Genomic DNA, 16,197 nt, shown 5'->3' with positions numbered 1-16,197 from the left:
GTTGCTGATGAAACTGTGTTTCAAAGTCAGTACCTTCAGCAGACAAGGGCGAGAGGTAACCTTTGTTCTTTGTTGGGTGTGTTGCTGGGAAAGCCAGCATTTAATACCTATCTCTTGAGAGGGTGGCGGTGGGCCTGCCCCGTGGACAGCTGCAGGATTTCCAGGACCCAGTGACAATGAAGGAATGGCAATATATGCTCAAGATGCATGTCAGTAAGGAATGAAACAGACAGACCACCCAGCATCGACATAGACAAACTCAGCCCTGTCGATCCTGCAAAGTCCTCCTTGGTGACATTTGGGGGCTTGTGCCAAAATTGGGAGAGTTGTCTCACAGACTAGTCAAGCAGCAGCTTGACATAGTCATCCTCACGGAATCATACCTTACAGATAATGTCCCAGACTCCTCCATCACCATCCTGGCTATGTCCTGCCCCTCCGGCAGGACAGACCCAGCGGAGGTGGTGGCACAGTGGTATACAGTCAGGAGAGAGTTGCCCTGGGAGTCCTCAGTATTGACTCTGCCCTCATGGTGTCTCAAGTCATCAGGTCAAACATGGGTAAGGAAACCTCCTGCTGATTACCACATCCTCTTCTCATAACCTCATTTTGCTGATGAATCAATGCTCCCCCATGTTGAACACCACTTGGAGGAAGCACTGAGGGTGGCATGGACGTAGAATGGTGGGGGACTTCAATGTCATTCAACAAGAGTGGTTTGATAGCACCACTACAGACCAAGCTGGCCGAGTCCTAAATGACATAGCTGCTGGACTGGGTCTGCGGCAGGTGGTGAGGGAACCAACAAGAGGGAAAAACATACTTGACCTCATCCTCACCAACATGCCTGCCACAGGTGCATCTGTCCATGACAGTACCAGTAGGAGTGACCACCGCACAGTCGTTGTGGAGTCAAAGTCCCGTCTTCATATTGAGGATATCCACCATCGTGTTGTGTGGCATAACCCCTGTGCTAAATGGGATAGATTTTGAATAGATCTAGCAACTCAACTGGGCAAACATGAGGCATTTCAGTCACAGAATTGTACTCAACCACAATCTGTAACCTCATGGCCCAGCATATCCCCCAGTCTACCATTACCACCAAGCCAGGGGATCAATCCTGGTTCAATAAAGAGTGCAGGAGGGCATGCCAGGAGCAGCAACAGGCATACCTAAAATGAGGTGTCAACCTGGTGAAACTACAACACAGGACTACTTGAGTGCCTAGCAGCATAAGCAGCAATCAATAGACAGAGCTTAACAATTCCACAACTACAGATCAGGCATAAGCTCTGCAGTCCTAACACGTCCAGTCATGAATGGTGGTGGAAAATAAACAACTCACTGCAGGAGGAGGCTCTGCAAATATCCCCATTCTCAATGAAGGAGGAGCCCAGCACATCAGTGCAAAAGATAAGGCTAAAGCATTTGCAACAATCTTCAGCCAGACGTACTGAATAAATGATCCATCTTGACCTCCTCTGGAGGTCCCCAGCATCACAGATGCCAGTCTTCAGCCAATTCGATTCATTCCATGTGCTATCAAGAAACTGCTGAAGGCACTGGATAGTGCAAAGAATATGGGCCCTGTCTATACTCTGCAATAGTATGAAAAGTTGTGCTCCAGAACTTGCTGTGCCCCTAGCCAAGCTGTTCCAGTACAGGTACAACATTGGCATCTACCCGGCAATGTGGAAAATTGTCCTGCACACAAAAAGCAGGACAAATCCAACCTAGCCAATTACCGTCCCATCAGTTTACTCCTGATAATCAGTAAAATGATGGAAGGGGTCATCAGCAGTGCCAACAAACAGCACTTGCTTAGAAATAATCTGCTTACTGGTGCTCAGTTTGGGTTTCACCAGGTCACTCTGCTTCTGACCTCATTACAGCCTTGGTTCAAACATAGACAAAAGAGCTGAACTCCCGAGGTGAGGTGAGAGTGACTGTCCTTGACATCAAGGCAGCGTTTGGCTAACTGTGGGATCATGGAGCTCTAGCATAATTGGAGTCAATGGAAATCAGGGGGAAAACTCTCCACTGGTTGGAGTCATACCTAGCACAAAGGGAGGTGGTTGTGGTTTTTGCAGGTTAATCATCTCCGCTCCAGGGCATCACTGCAGGAGTTCCTCAGGGTTGTATCCTAGGCCCAACCATCTTCACCTGCTTCATCATTGACCTTCTTTCCATCATGAAGTCAGAAGTTGGGATGTTCACTGATGATCGCACAATGTTCAGCACCATTCGCGAATCCTCAGATACTGAAGCAGCCTTTGTCCAAATGCAGCAAGACCTGGACAATACCCAGGCTTGGACTGACAAGTGGCAAGTAACATTCGTGACACACAAGTGCCAGACAATGACCATCTCCAACAAGAGAGAATCCAACCATCGCCCCTTGATATTCAATGGCATTACCAATGCTGAATCTCCCACTATCAACATCCTGGGGATTACCATTGACCAAAAACTGAACTGGACTAGCTATATAAATACTGTGGCTACAAGAGCAGGTCAAAGGCTAGGAATTCTGCAGTGAGTAACTCAGCTCCTGACTCCCGAAAGCCTGTCCACAATCTACAAGGCACAGGTCAGGAGTGTGATGGAATACTCCCCGCTTGCCTGGATGAGTGCAGCTCCAACAACACTCATGAATCTTGACACCACCCAGGACAAAGCAGCCCATTTGATTGTTACCCAATCCACGAACATCCACACCCTCCACCACTGATGCACAGTGGCAGCAGTGTGTACCACCTATAAGATGCACTGCAGGAACTCACTCAGACATTCTTTAGGTAGCACCTTTCAAATCCATGACTGCCACCATCTAACAAGGGCAGCAGATAGATGGGAACACCACCACCTGGAAGTTCCCCTCCAAGTCACTCACCACCTGACTTCGAAATATATCACAGTTCTTTCACTGTCATTGGGTCAAATCCTTATACTCCTTCCTTAAAAGCACTGTCTGTGTACCCACACCACATGAACTGCTGTTCAAGAAGGCAGCTCACTACCAACTTCTCAAGGGAAATTAGGGTTGAGCAATAAATGCTGGCCTAGCTAGTGACACTCACATCCCATGGATAAATTTTAAAAAATGATGTGGAGGTGATGATGATCCCAAGCACCTACTGACCTTACCCTTCTAGATGGTGATAGATGAGGGTGTGGGAGCTGCTACAGAAGAACTCTTGGCAAGTTGTTGCAGTGCATCCTGTAGATAATACTGCAGCCACAATATGCTGATGGTGGAGGCAGTGGATGTTTAAATAAGTGAATGGGCACTAATCAAGCAGATTTCTTAGTCCTAGCTGACATCTTGAATGTTGTTGAAGCTACACTGATGCAAACAATTGAAGAGTATTCCACATTATTCTTGGCTTCTGCCTTAAATGTTGTGGAGAGGCTTTGGAGAGTAAGGAGATAAGTCAACTGCTGCAACATACCCAACTTCTGACCGATAAATAAATAGGTACATTTCCACTTTCCACTTATCCGATGCATACAAGAGTTTTAAAACCTGACAACCAATTTTTAAGCATGTGGAAATCATTACTATAAGAGCCATCTTGAGGAAAAATTATCTCAAACTATTTCAAAATGTCCAGAAATACGGTATCTAAAATGTGTGAATTAATGCACTAACACTTCTTCTGTGTGAAAATTATTATGTTTTTTTACGAGTAAGTTGCATAATGAGAACAAGTAGAACTGAATAAAGCTTGTTTGATAATTCTTGAAGTTCAGAATTTGGAACAAGCTGCTGAGGTTGATAAATAACGTAGCTGCCAATGGAAAAAAAAATGGAACTCCTGCCCTTGCCCAGAGGAAGTGGTAACTGGTGAAGGCTGCCATGTAGCCGGAGATGGTGACAAATTTAATTTGCCTTTCTTGACAATTTCAGAGGAAGTGCCAAATTAAATTTCTGCTAATTATTTAACATTCAATAGGATCATCACTGGAAGCCAATGAAATGTCAATACATTTTTGTTTCTTCTGTCACATTTCCATCAATGATTCCTCCTGACTTCATTTTTACAATATCTATTTTCATTTAAATTAAATGAAATAAAAAAAATGAACTTGTTCTTTACCTCTGTGCAATTAGCTTTGATTTTTCTGATTATATTTGGTCTGGCTAGTTCAGTTCATTTGTGATTAGAAATTTCTACTGGACGTTTTTGTCTATAGCTTTTCTACCAAGATATATCCAGTTAAATGTCACAGTATGGTTCTGTCTTACCCACAGTCTAACAATAAAAACTCTGATTATGTTGAGCATTCAGAATAATAAGAAATACTATTATATACATTACTTATTTATAGATACATTGATGGCATAAGAAGTTGCAAGAAAATTGACACTGTTGCTTGATGGAAAGGCTTAAAGAAATTGCATTTGGGTCTAATAGGCAAATCATAGATTTTCCATAGTCTAACGTATGTTCCAACAACCAAAGTGATGATTAAATCTACATTTAAAATTCTGTGGATGGGATCAAAGGCTGGATAAGAAATTAATGAAAATTTATTACTGGTAGTATTGTGGAAATGTTGGATTGATTTAATATCTTGAGTTGTAGTAGGACAATGCTGGTGTTTCTTACATTAAAATATAAACCTGCCTTAAGCAGCAGCAACTTTTCTGATGCTGTTCAAGTAACAATCTCATGGAGGCTGACAACCAGCCCTCTTTGATGTTCTAGAAACACAAAGTGGGAAAACCTCAAACCCTTTTGTCTGTGTGGGTTTGATTTGCACAGAATTTAGGAACGTTTTATTTTGCACTGTGCCAAAGAAGATTCAGTATACATGCCATCAGAAATGATTACCAATGATTGCCAAAATAATAAAATGATTTGATAAGTGCTGAAGGAATAGCACTGCCAAAAATATTTGGAGTTTTGCCCCTTCTAGACTGATGAGTGCTAAATCTTAGTGCAGGTGTTACATTCATTCATAAAATTGATTTTTTAAATTGTGGTGGTGCAAAATTTCATTTGCATCATAAACGCTGTTTAGTATCATAAACATATAAAATGACAGCCTGTTTCTTTCATGCCTCACTGTTTGCAAGAATTCAAAAACTAGTATTTGCGAAGAATAATTTGTTTATGATGGGTGATCACAATCCTTATCCAGTGAACATTTACAGTTGGAAACACCAGGAAAGCAGTTGATCAGAAAACAACCAAGCACAATCGGAAAAAAGTGAGTGACAATTATGATCACCTTACAATTATAGCTGTTTACTTTCAACTTGGTTAATCAATGCATATGCAACCGACCTCCAATTACAATCGATTGCATACTCATTACTTTGGAGAAGCTGCTATTGCCATACAAACCATCACACTACTATATGCTGTTAGTGCAGGATCAATACAGATAATAGTTAAACACTTTCTTATAAACTCTCTTGTCAATGTTGACTTTCTTAGGGATAATGCTTTTGGGTTGTTGTTCATTAAAAGATTTGTAATGTGTTTTTGCTATAAATCCATTAAGAAAAGTGTCCATTCGTAGCAGTTTTAATTGAAGTCCCATAAATGCTAAAGCAGCCAAATCTCAATTGCCTTTTTATTTTGCTTATTCTTATGCTCTTATCGGAAATGGTTCAGGAAGTCACAACAACTTGCATTTATAAAACACCTTTAACATAGCAAAATATTCCAAATTGCTTCACAGGAGTGTTCTCAATCAAAATTTGACACCAAGCCACAGAAGGAGATTTCAGGAGAGATGACCAAAAGCTTGGTCAAAAAAATATGTTTTGTAGACCATCTTAAAAGAGGAGAGAGACATTTAGGGAGGGAATTTCAGAGCGTTGTGTCGAGGCAGCCAATGGTGTATCTATAAACATCGGAGATGCTTAAAATACATGAATTAGATAAGTGTAGAGATCCTGGGCTGGAGGAGGTTATAGAGATGGGCAGTGGAAGATGATGAAAGATTTGAAAACAAGGATGAGATTTTAAAATTGAGGCATTGCTGGACTTGGAGCCAATGTAGGTCAGCAACCATAGGGGTAATGGGTGAGTGGGACTTGCTATGAGTTAGGATACAGGCAGCAGATTTTGAATGCGCGCCAGTTTAGGCATGGGTAGAAGATGGGAGGCCAGCCAGAGAGCATTGGAATAGTCAAATCTAGGGGTGACAAAGGCATAGGGCCGAATTTTCCCAGCCCACTGCTGGTGGGTGTGATATGTGGTGTGTATGGAAAATGTGGTGTGACCTGCTTCACGACGGCATAAAGGCAGGTTGCGATCCTCCAGGATGCCTGGTGGCCTACAGAGACTGTAGAAGGCTGAGGAGAGAGCCACTGAGGCTCCAGGCTGCGCAAAGCCTGGAGCACCAACCTCATCAAGACGGGGATGATGGGGCTCCCACACACACTGCCTAGGAGTGACAGCGAGCCAGGGTTTATAGACGCCACCTGCCATTCCTGCAGATGACTGAGAACCAGTGTCGCTGACGATTGTGCATGTCTAGCTGTCTGGTGGCTCACATCTGCCACTTACTGCAGGACTTGGTGCCAAGGGGACATGGAGGGCATCCGCTGCCAATGGCTGTGAAAGTGACCACGGTGCTCAATTTCTTTGCCAGTGGCTCCTTTCAGGGCTCCAAAGGTGACCTCTGTGGGATTTCACAATCTGCCACCCACAAATGCATCCATGAGATCACAGATGCCATCTTCTCCATGGCACACAACTTTGTGCATTTCCCCCTGGACCGGGACAGCCAGGATGCAAGGGCCATTGGATTCGCCCTGATCTCAGGATTCTCACAGGCGCAGGGTGTGATTGACTGCACTCATGTGGTGCTCGGATCTCTGTCTCTACACTCAGTGGACTTCATCAACCACAAGGACTTCCACTCACTGAATGTGCAGCTGGTATGCGACCACCAGAAACACATCCTGCAGATGTGCGCACAGTTTCCAGAGATTATACACGACACATACATCCTGAGTCACTTGCAGATCCCTGCAGTCTTCCCAGGTCCAGAGAGGCTTCAAGGTTGACTCCTTGGTGACAAGGCCTACCCGCAGAGGCCGTGGCTGATGACACCTGTGCGGCGGCCTCAGACTGCAGCAGAGTAACACTATAATGAGACTCATGCAGCATCTCACAACTTAGTAGAGCAGACCATTGGGATGCTGAAGATGCAGATCCAGTGCCTGGACCAGTCCGGTGGAGCCCTGCAGTACAGTCCGCAGAGGGTGCCATACATCTTCGTCATCTGTTGCGTCCTTTAAAACTTGGCACTGCAACAGGGAGAGGAGCTGGCTGAGGAGGGGATACAGCAGGTGGAGGTCTCCTCGGATGAGGAGGACGCCGATGGCGATGACAATGAGGGGGCCCTCGGTGGTGACGTTGACGGGGATGAGGCTCTTGCGCTGGCTAGATGAGGTAGGCACACTCAGGAGGCCCTAGTAGTTGCCAGATTTGTGGAGGGTGATAACAACATGCAATGAGGTGTCCCCATAACCCTCACATTGTAGTTGTGAACATTTGGTTCCAGTCTGGCCTATGGCAGCGCCATACATTTGGTGAGAATGCTCCTGTCATGGAGATGTACTGGAGGTCCTAATAGTCGCTTGATTGCAGGAGGTTGATGACGACAGGCAGTGAGGAGACTCCATAGATTTTCACATAGCCTCTGAGAATGTCTGACTCCTGTCTGGCCAAGGGCAGCTCGCTTGTGCTCCATGACCAGCGCCATCTCAGAGACGCAGCCATGAAACTTTAGATTCATCTGATGCTGTGTCTGCCTTCAGCACCTCAGCCCTTCAGGAGCTACTGCACAGCATCACTGGTCGCAGATATTGCTGTGGTGGGGGCCAGCCGCACCTTAAAGGTGCTGAGAGCACAACAAGAGAATGAGAGAACTCTGATGTCTGCTCACTACATTCTGGCAGCAATGACCAGCACCGCTAAGGTGCAGGCATCAGTAATGTTTCCAGGGAGTGTGAGGCTGGACCATCACTGTGGTCAGAATGCTGTATAGAACACAGGGAAGAGGCTCTGCACTGAGGCACCTGCCTTTATCTTGTGCAGAAAGGTTTCACATCTGAGTAACACGAACACTGCTCATCAGAACAAGGAACAGGCAGGGAGATATTCTTAGGAGTTTATTGACAATAGTGAACAGTATGTACAAGTGATCAACACACATGGCCAGGCTGTGCAACTACTTTTACCTAACTTTCGTAGCCCTGCCGCTACGTCTTGGTGCACCCTGAACATCCACAGCAGAGGTGGAGGCAGCCTATTGACTGTGTCTTATGACCTCGGCTTGGTGGGCTCCTGCCTGCTTTCAGGGTCCTGCTGTGTGGCAGTGGCACTCTCCTCGGCCTGTGAAGCTGGAGCTGTGGAGGTCACAGGAAGAGGGGATTCGGATGGGCTGGTCACTCCCATAGTCAGCTGGGTGGATGGCCCCGGAGTCTGCACCTGCTGATCTTCCTTCCTATGCCTGAGGGCCCCTGGCTGACTCCATGAGCAGAAGGGGTAGCTGGAGTGAGATCGAGCTGCCCAACACCCCTTTCCTGTACACACTGTTGGAAGTCAACTATGGCATCAGCGATGGAGTTAACCTGCTGCAGCAGTGGAGAAGCGAAGTCCTGGACCAAGGTCTCCATGGAGGCTGCCATCCTGCCAGTTTTGACCTTGGTGCGTTGCAATGCTGGTGCTATCATCTCAGCCTGAAGACAGACAGAGTCCTCCGTCATGTCTTGCAATCTGAGGAGTGCAGTGGACATCCCTTCCTGATGTTCCCGAGCTTGCCTTTGCAGCTCCAGCAACTGTGACATGACCAAGTCCTGAGGCTTGTCATCTGACCCAGACTCAGCAACGTTCTGGCCTTCAGCAGTCCTCTAAGTGCTGGGGACCTGGGAAGTCCCTGCCGCTGCCTGCTGTGGATCAGAAGGTGCAATGTGCTCACCAGATTGTGATCCCGGGGCTACTCTAAAGCTATGTCCCACCGAGGTGTGTCTCTGTGCTGGTGGAAGGTATGGGTCAGCACTGTGACATGACTTCAGGAAGGGTGCCTTCAGATTCCTCTTCAGAGGTTTCTTTGGGGCTTGATTGGAGGCCCTGGGCCATGGACTAGAGTGTTTGGCAGATGAGCCTGCGAAAGCAACGGGAGATAATTAGTGCATGGCAGTGGCCTGTGAAAGAGGACACATCACTCACAGCATGGTTGTCTGATGGATCTTACACTGCTGGATCCTCACTAGGTAGAGCACCGCCAACCTCATGGTCAGCACAGGACTGGTCCCAGTCATCGCTGGCCAACTGGATGGCTCTGTTTTCGAAATCTCTCATAACAAGACTGACATCACAAGACAGCGCGAGAGAGCGGCAAAGAGATCAGAATCAGCACGAGTGCGAGGAAGCTTCAAAAAGTGAGGTCAACACAAAGGTGAGAGCTGATTGGTGAGTAGTGGGTAAGTGTTTTTCATGTTAAATTACATAAGTAATTTAACATTTTTTTACTGTATTTAACTTAAAGTAAGGGGGGGTTTTTCAACTGGAAGCATGGCAGGGCAGCTCAGTCCCGTGTTATGTACCGCCTGCAACATGTGGGAAGTCCTAGACATTCCTTGCACTCTGACCGACCACCTGTCCAGGAAGTGCCACCAGATGCAGCTACTTCAGCTCCGAGTTTCAGAGCATGAGCGGCAGCTGGAGGCACTGAGGTGCATCTGTGAGGCTGAGAGTTTCGTGGGTAGCTCGTTTTTAAGACGTGGTCACCCCACAGCTTACGGAAGTGCAGACGGAGAAGGAATGGGTGACCATCAGTCAGAAGAAAAGTGGCAGGCAGGAAACCCCCAGGGTGCATCTCGCTCGAGAACCGTTTTTCTGTGTTGGAAAATGGTGAGAGTGACGGTTCCTCTGGGGAGTGCAGCCACACTCATTGTACTGTGACTGGCTCAGCTGCACGGTTGGGGGAGGAAAAAGAGGGGAAAAGCAATAGCGGTAGGAGACTCGATAGTAAGGGGAACAGACAGGCGTTTCTGTAGCTGTAGACTTGTCTTCAGGGTGGTATGTTGCCTCCCTGGTGCCAGGGTCAAGAATGTCACTGAACAGCTGCAGGGCATTCTAAAGGGGGAGGGCAAACAGACAGAGATTGTGGTACATATTGGAACCAATGACATAGGTAGAAAGAGGGATGAGGTCCTGCATGCAGAATTTAGGGAACTAGGTAATAGATTAAAAAACAGGGCCTCAAAGGTAGTAATCTCTGGATTACTTCCAGTGCCATGCACTAGTGAGTGAGAAATAGGAGGTTACTCCAGATGAATGCGTAGCTGGAGAGATGGTGCAGGAGGGTGGGCTTCAGATTTCTGGGACATTGGGACCGTTTCTAGGGGTGATGGGACCTGTACAAGGTGGACCAGTTGCACCTGAACCAGAATGGGAATGGGAAGGTTTGCTAGTGCTGTTGGGGAGGGTTTAAACTAACTTGGCAGGGGGTTGGGATCCTGAGAGGAGGTTTAGCAGGGGGAGATGCACAGCCAAAATTAGAAGAGAGAGCAAGTGAGCCTGGAAGGCATAGAAATTATAGATCAGTTAAGGTACAAGGGAGTTTGGCAAGGTTAAATGGTATTTATTTTAATGCAAGGAGTCTGACGAATAAGGCAGATGACTTGAAGGCACAAATGGACACATGGAAGTATGATGTCATTGCTGTCACAGAGACACGGTTGAGAGTGGGGCAGGATTGCTGTTCTGAACTGGCGGAAGGCCGATGTTAATAAGATCAGATATGATTTGGCCAGAGTGGACTGGGGGCAGCTACTTTTAGGTAAATCTGCATCAGAGCAGTGGGATTTATTCAAGCAGGAAATAGGGAGAGTACAGGGCCAACATATTCCAGTGAAGATAAAGGGTGGGACCAACAAATCCAGGGAACCCTAGATGTCGAGGGATATACAGGATTGGATAAAAAGACAAAGGGAGGCTTATGGCAGATACCGAGGGCTCAACACAGCAGAGGCCCTGGAGGAGTATAGAATGTGTAGGAGGGAACTTAAAAAGGAAATCAGGAGAGCAAAAAGGGGCATGAAAAAACATTGGCAGGTAAAATAAAGGAAAATCCAAAGTTATTTTACAAGAACATTAAGAGTAAAAGGATAACTAGGGAAAGAGTAGAGCCCATTAAGGACCATAGTGGTAATTTGTGTGTGGAGCTGGAAGACGTAGGTAGGGTTCTAAATGAATACTTTGTGTTGGTGTTCACAAGTGAGAGGGACAACGTGTGTATGGAAATCAGGTAGAAGAACTGTGATATAATTAAAGAAATTAGCATAGCAAGGGAAGAGGTTCTAAGTGGTCTGGCAGGCTTAAAAGCAGATAAATCTCCAGGCCTGGATGAAATGTATCCCAGGCTGTTGAATGAGGCAAGGCAGAAATAGCAGTGGTGCTGGCAATAATTTTCAATACCTCTCTGGCCACAGGAGAGGTGCCAGAGGACTGGAGGACAGCCAGTGTGGTACCGTTATTCAAGAAGGAAGGAAAGGATAAACCAGGGAACTTACAGGCCAGTCAGTCTAACCTCAGTGGTGGGGAAACTATTGGAAGCAATTCTGAGGGACAAAATTAATCTACACTTGGAGAGGTAGGGATTAATCAAGGATAGTCAGCATGGTTTTGTTATGGGGAGATCATGTCTGAGCAACTTGATTGAATTTTTCGAAGAGGTGACCAGCTGTGTAGATGAGGGCAATGCATTTGATGTAGTCAACTTGGACTTGAGCAAGGCTTTTGATAAGGTCCCACATGGGAGACTGATAACTAAGGTAAGCACCCATGGGATCCAAGGCAATCTGGCAAATTGGATCCAGAATTGGCTGAGTGGCAGGAAGCAGAGGGTGATGGTCGAGGGGTGTTTTTGTGACTGAATGTCTGTGTTCAGTGGGGTTCCACAGGGATTGGTGTTGGGTCCCTTGCTGTTTGTGGTATATATAAATGATTTAGACTTGAATGTAAGAGTGTTGATCGGTAAGTTCGCGGATGACATGAAATAGTAAGGATAGCCTTAGATTACAGGAGGATATAGACAGGCAGGTCAGGTGGACTGATCAGCTGCAAATGGAATTTAATCTGGACAAGTGTGAGGTGATGCACTTGGGCAGGACAAACAAGGCACAGGAATACACGATGAATGGTAGGACCCTGGGAAGTACCGAGGATCAGAGGGACCTTGGTGTGCATGTCCGCCGGTCCCTTAAGGTAGCAGGACAGGTAAGTAAGGTGGTTAAGAAAGCACACGGGATACTTGCCTTTATTAGCTGAGGCATAGAATATGAGAGCAGGGAGGTTATGCTGGAACTGTATAAAACGCTGGTTAGACCACAGGTAGCATATTGCTTGCAGTCCTGGAATCCGCATTATAGGAAGGATGTGATTGCACTAGAGAGAGTACAGAGGAGATTTACCAGGATGTTGCCTGGGCTGGAGAGTTTCAGTTATGAGGAGAGACTGGATAGACTGGGGTTATTTTCCCTGGAGCAGAGGAGATTGAGGGGGGACATGATTGAGGTACATAAAATTATGAGGGGCATAGATAGGGTAGAGAGGAAGGAACTTTTCCCCCTGGCAGAGGGATCAATAACCAGGGAGTATAGATTTAAGGTAAGGGGCAGGAGGTTTAGAGGGGATGTGAGGAAGAATTTTTTCACCTAGAGGGTGGTGGGAATCTGGAACTCACAGCCTGAAAGGGTGGTAGAGGCAGAAACCCTCATAATATTTAAGAAGTATTTGGATGTACACTTGCGATGCCATGGTATATAAGGCTATGGGCCTAGTGCTAGAAAATGGGATTAGAATAGTTCACCGGCGCAGACTTGATGGGCCGAAGGGCTTTTTTCTGTACCGTAGACCTCTACATTAAAAAAAAATTTGATCACCTGCATCCCTCCACCTCTCTGCAACCTTTCCATCCTGCTGTGTGCCAGTTTGTCCTGCATGGATAGAGATAGGGAGAATGTATCAGGGTGCCTGCAGGGTCAGATAATAAGTATGCCTGGCCTGTGTAGGTGGTGAGTGGTCCCATGGATGGGATGAGGACAATGATGGTGTGTGTGAAAGAGTGAACGGTGATGTCCCTTGTACTGGCAGTGATTGAGGGCCCTGTGGATGTGTGATGGGTTTGTGAGTGTGTGAGTTGGGAGTGATAAAAAGAGTGACTTACCCTGCCGGAATGGAGGAGATCATTCACCCTTTTGCGGCACTGGGTGGCTGTCCTCCTCTGCAGGGCGTTTGCACTGACCACTGCTGCCACTACCTCCCAAGCCAGGTTGGTGACTTTGCTGCCCATCCTGCGGCCAGAGCCAGAGTAGAGCACATCCCGCTGGGCCTCCACAGCATCCAGCTCGAGGGACCCGTCCTTGAAATGGGGGGGCTGCAGTCTTTCTTCCTCTGCTGGCCGTGTCTCTTAAGCAGCGGTGGTGAGCTGGTGACAATGAGTGTTTTGTTTGCGGCTGCCTTTTAAAGATGGCGGTCGGCATGATGCAACAGCAGGGTGATGGCAGGCGGGTGAATGAGAGCTCGCTTGCCATGGAAACGGCACATTTCAGGGGAGTGAATAAATAACGAGGCAGGCTCAGGACGATGTGGCATGAAAACCCGTTGTTTTCGTCAGTGGGTAGGACTCCATTTTACCTGCCCCCTATCGCACTTAATGCAATTCTGGGAAAATTCTGCCCTATAATGAGGATTTTAGACTTAGATATACTGTGGCAGGGGCAGAGCTGGGCCATGTTACAGAGGTGGAAGTAGGTAATGTTAGTAATAGAATGCATATGCGGTGGGATGCTCACCTTGAGGTCAAACACAACACGAACGTTGTGAATGGCATGATTCAACTTCAAACAGTTGCCAGGGAGAGGTATGGAATTGGTGACCAGCGAACAGAGTTTTTGGCAAGAACTGAAGGCAGTAGCTTGAATTTGATAAATAAGAAGGGAACCAAACAAGAGCAGTCCCAAACATCTTCACAACAGAGGAGAGGGACTGGAGGACGATGGTGTGGTCAACCATGTCAAATGCTGCAAACAGTTCATGAAGGATAAGGAGGGGTAGATTATCATTGTTAACGGTCACATTGAATCTCACTTGTGACTTTGATAAAGGCAGTTTCAGTATTGTAGCAGGGAAGGAAATCTGATTGGAGGGAATCGAATATGGAATTGTACAAATGAAGCTGACGGATTTGGGGAGTGACAACATGTTCAGTGTCTTTGGAGAGAAAAGGGAGGCTATAAGTTGGTTTGCAAGGTCAAAGAGGGCAAGGATAAGCTTTTGAGTAAAAGGGTAATAATGGCAAATTTGAAGGATTTAGCGATTTTGTTGTATTGGATCACACCAACATCATGGCTTTAAAAAAGACCAAGCTGAGGGATAATGACACTTTGTCCCTTAATGAACCCTCCCTACCTGACTATACTAACACTTGTTCCACTCAAACTGCCTCATGGCAGTGTAGCCTTATCAATAAATCACACCTTGGTCTATCCCCCCATTCCTCTGGAAACTTCTCCTTCCTTGATCATCTCACATTATTCCATCCCTCATGCCGTTAATTTAAAATCTTTGTTCTCAACCATCCAACCAAGTGTCACACCAAGTTGCTCACTGTGATGGTTTCACAGCTTTCTTCCCTCACCCTCTGCACCAACCTCCATCTCAAGTCATCATAATCTCTCTCCTTTGAGTTCACTGCCCTCCCATCCTCACTTAATCTCACCCTCCATATGAGCTCCCCTATTCATATTCATGGCCATCTGCTTAACCTTGCTATCTCATGTGGCCTCACTACTCCCATCTCTGATTACATCCTTGAACACCTCTCCACTAATATAACCCCTGCCCGTTCCCACTCTCCACTTCCTTTTGTGCCTGCCCATGGAAAATCTCTCCCTCAAGAGGGCCTTTGCCCCTTCATCCATCATGACATTTCCGCAGCTATCAATCTGCTCAATTACACTTTCACCTCCACCCCTGATGACCTTGTCTCCATCAAAACCATTACTCTTTTCACTCTGGTCAATCCCCGTTATATTCTCATTCCCCTAAGTCAAAAGGACATAGATATGAACATCAATGGCAGACAACAGTTTTAACCATTCATCACCAGTTGTGGCTGGACCACATAAAGCACTATCAAGCCTTGCTCTCCTTTGCCAAAACTACTCACTGTTCAAAGATCATCCAGGAATGCAAAGGTACCTCTGGCTTCTCTTTTCCACTTAAAGCACTCTTCCCCTTGTTCTCCATTCTCAACTCCAACAATAAGTGCAAGGATCTCATGAACTTCGTTATCATGAAGATTGAGACCATTCCTGAGCTGCCCCTGCTCCTCAGCTTTAGTTCTAGTCTTATTTCTTTTTCTAGATTCTCTCCTATCTTCAACTGTGCTCTCTCTAAGCTCATCTCAACCATGAGGCCTTCTCCTGCTCCTTTAACCTTATACCCACCAAGTTGCTCTGCACTAATTTCCATTCCTGGCTCCATGTTAGTTGATGTTACTAACAGTTCTCCCTTCTCCCAAGTCTTTGATAAGTAATGTGGATAAATAAAGACAAGATAATCAAATACTCTATAAAGCGTGATTGTTTCTGTGTTGCTTTTTAAGAAGTATTGATACATTTTTGCTGTGCTGACTTTTGAAACTAGCCAGGATTTAATAACAGAGATAGAAAATAGAAATTAGAAATTCTACAGGGATATTTTTATCCCACTTAGGGATTAAGAAGAGATTTTCCAGACCTTTCCTGTAGGATATTAAATAAATGGGCTAAAGCCCTTCTTGGGGCCAATATTTGTACAGGGCCAAAAATGCCAATTCTCAATCTGTGCTTTATTAATGTTCTGATGGCTCCATAAAACTTTCAATTGGATTTACAGTTTACAATCAAAAAATAACTGGTCCTCAGTTATTTACTACATTCAGAGTCTGGGATGAACTTCTTAGGACCATCGAGTCATAGGGTGAAGTTTCATGGAACTGACGTGAGCCCAGCCCACAGTTGGAGAACCAGTGGGAGACTGGCATCACTTCTGAGGGGGGTGCCTGACTGAATTTAATGCCTGTCAGGCACTTTACTGAGCAGTGTCAGGCCTTCCCCAGGACCTAGGACCCTTGCAGTGGAAATCCTGCTTGCTGAGAGCTATCAGCTAATCA

This window comes from Carcharodon carcharias, chromosome 3 (genome assembly GCF_017639515.1).
Source record: "Carcharodon carcharias isolate sCarCar2 chromosome 3, sCarCar2.pri, whole genome shotgun sequence".
In the NCBI taxonomy this organism is placed as follows: Eukaryota; Metazoa; Chordata; class Chondrichthyes; order Lamniformes; family Lamnidae; genus Carcharodon; species Carcharodon carcharias.
The sequence above is the reverse complement of the archived record's forward strand: the minus strand, read 5'-3'. Positions refer to the sequence as shown.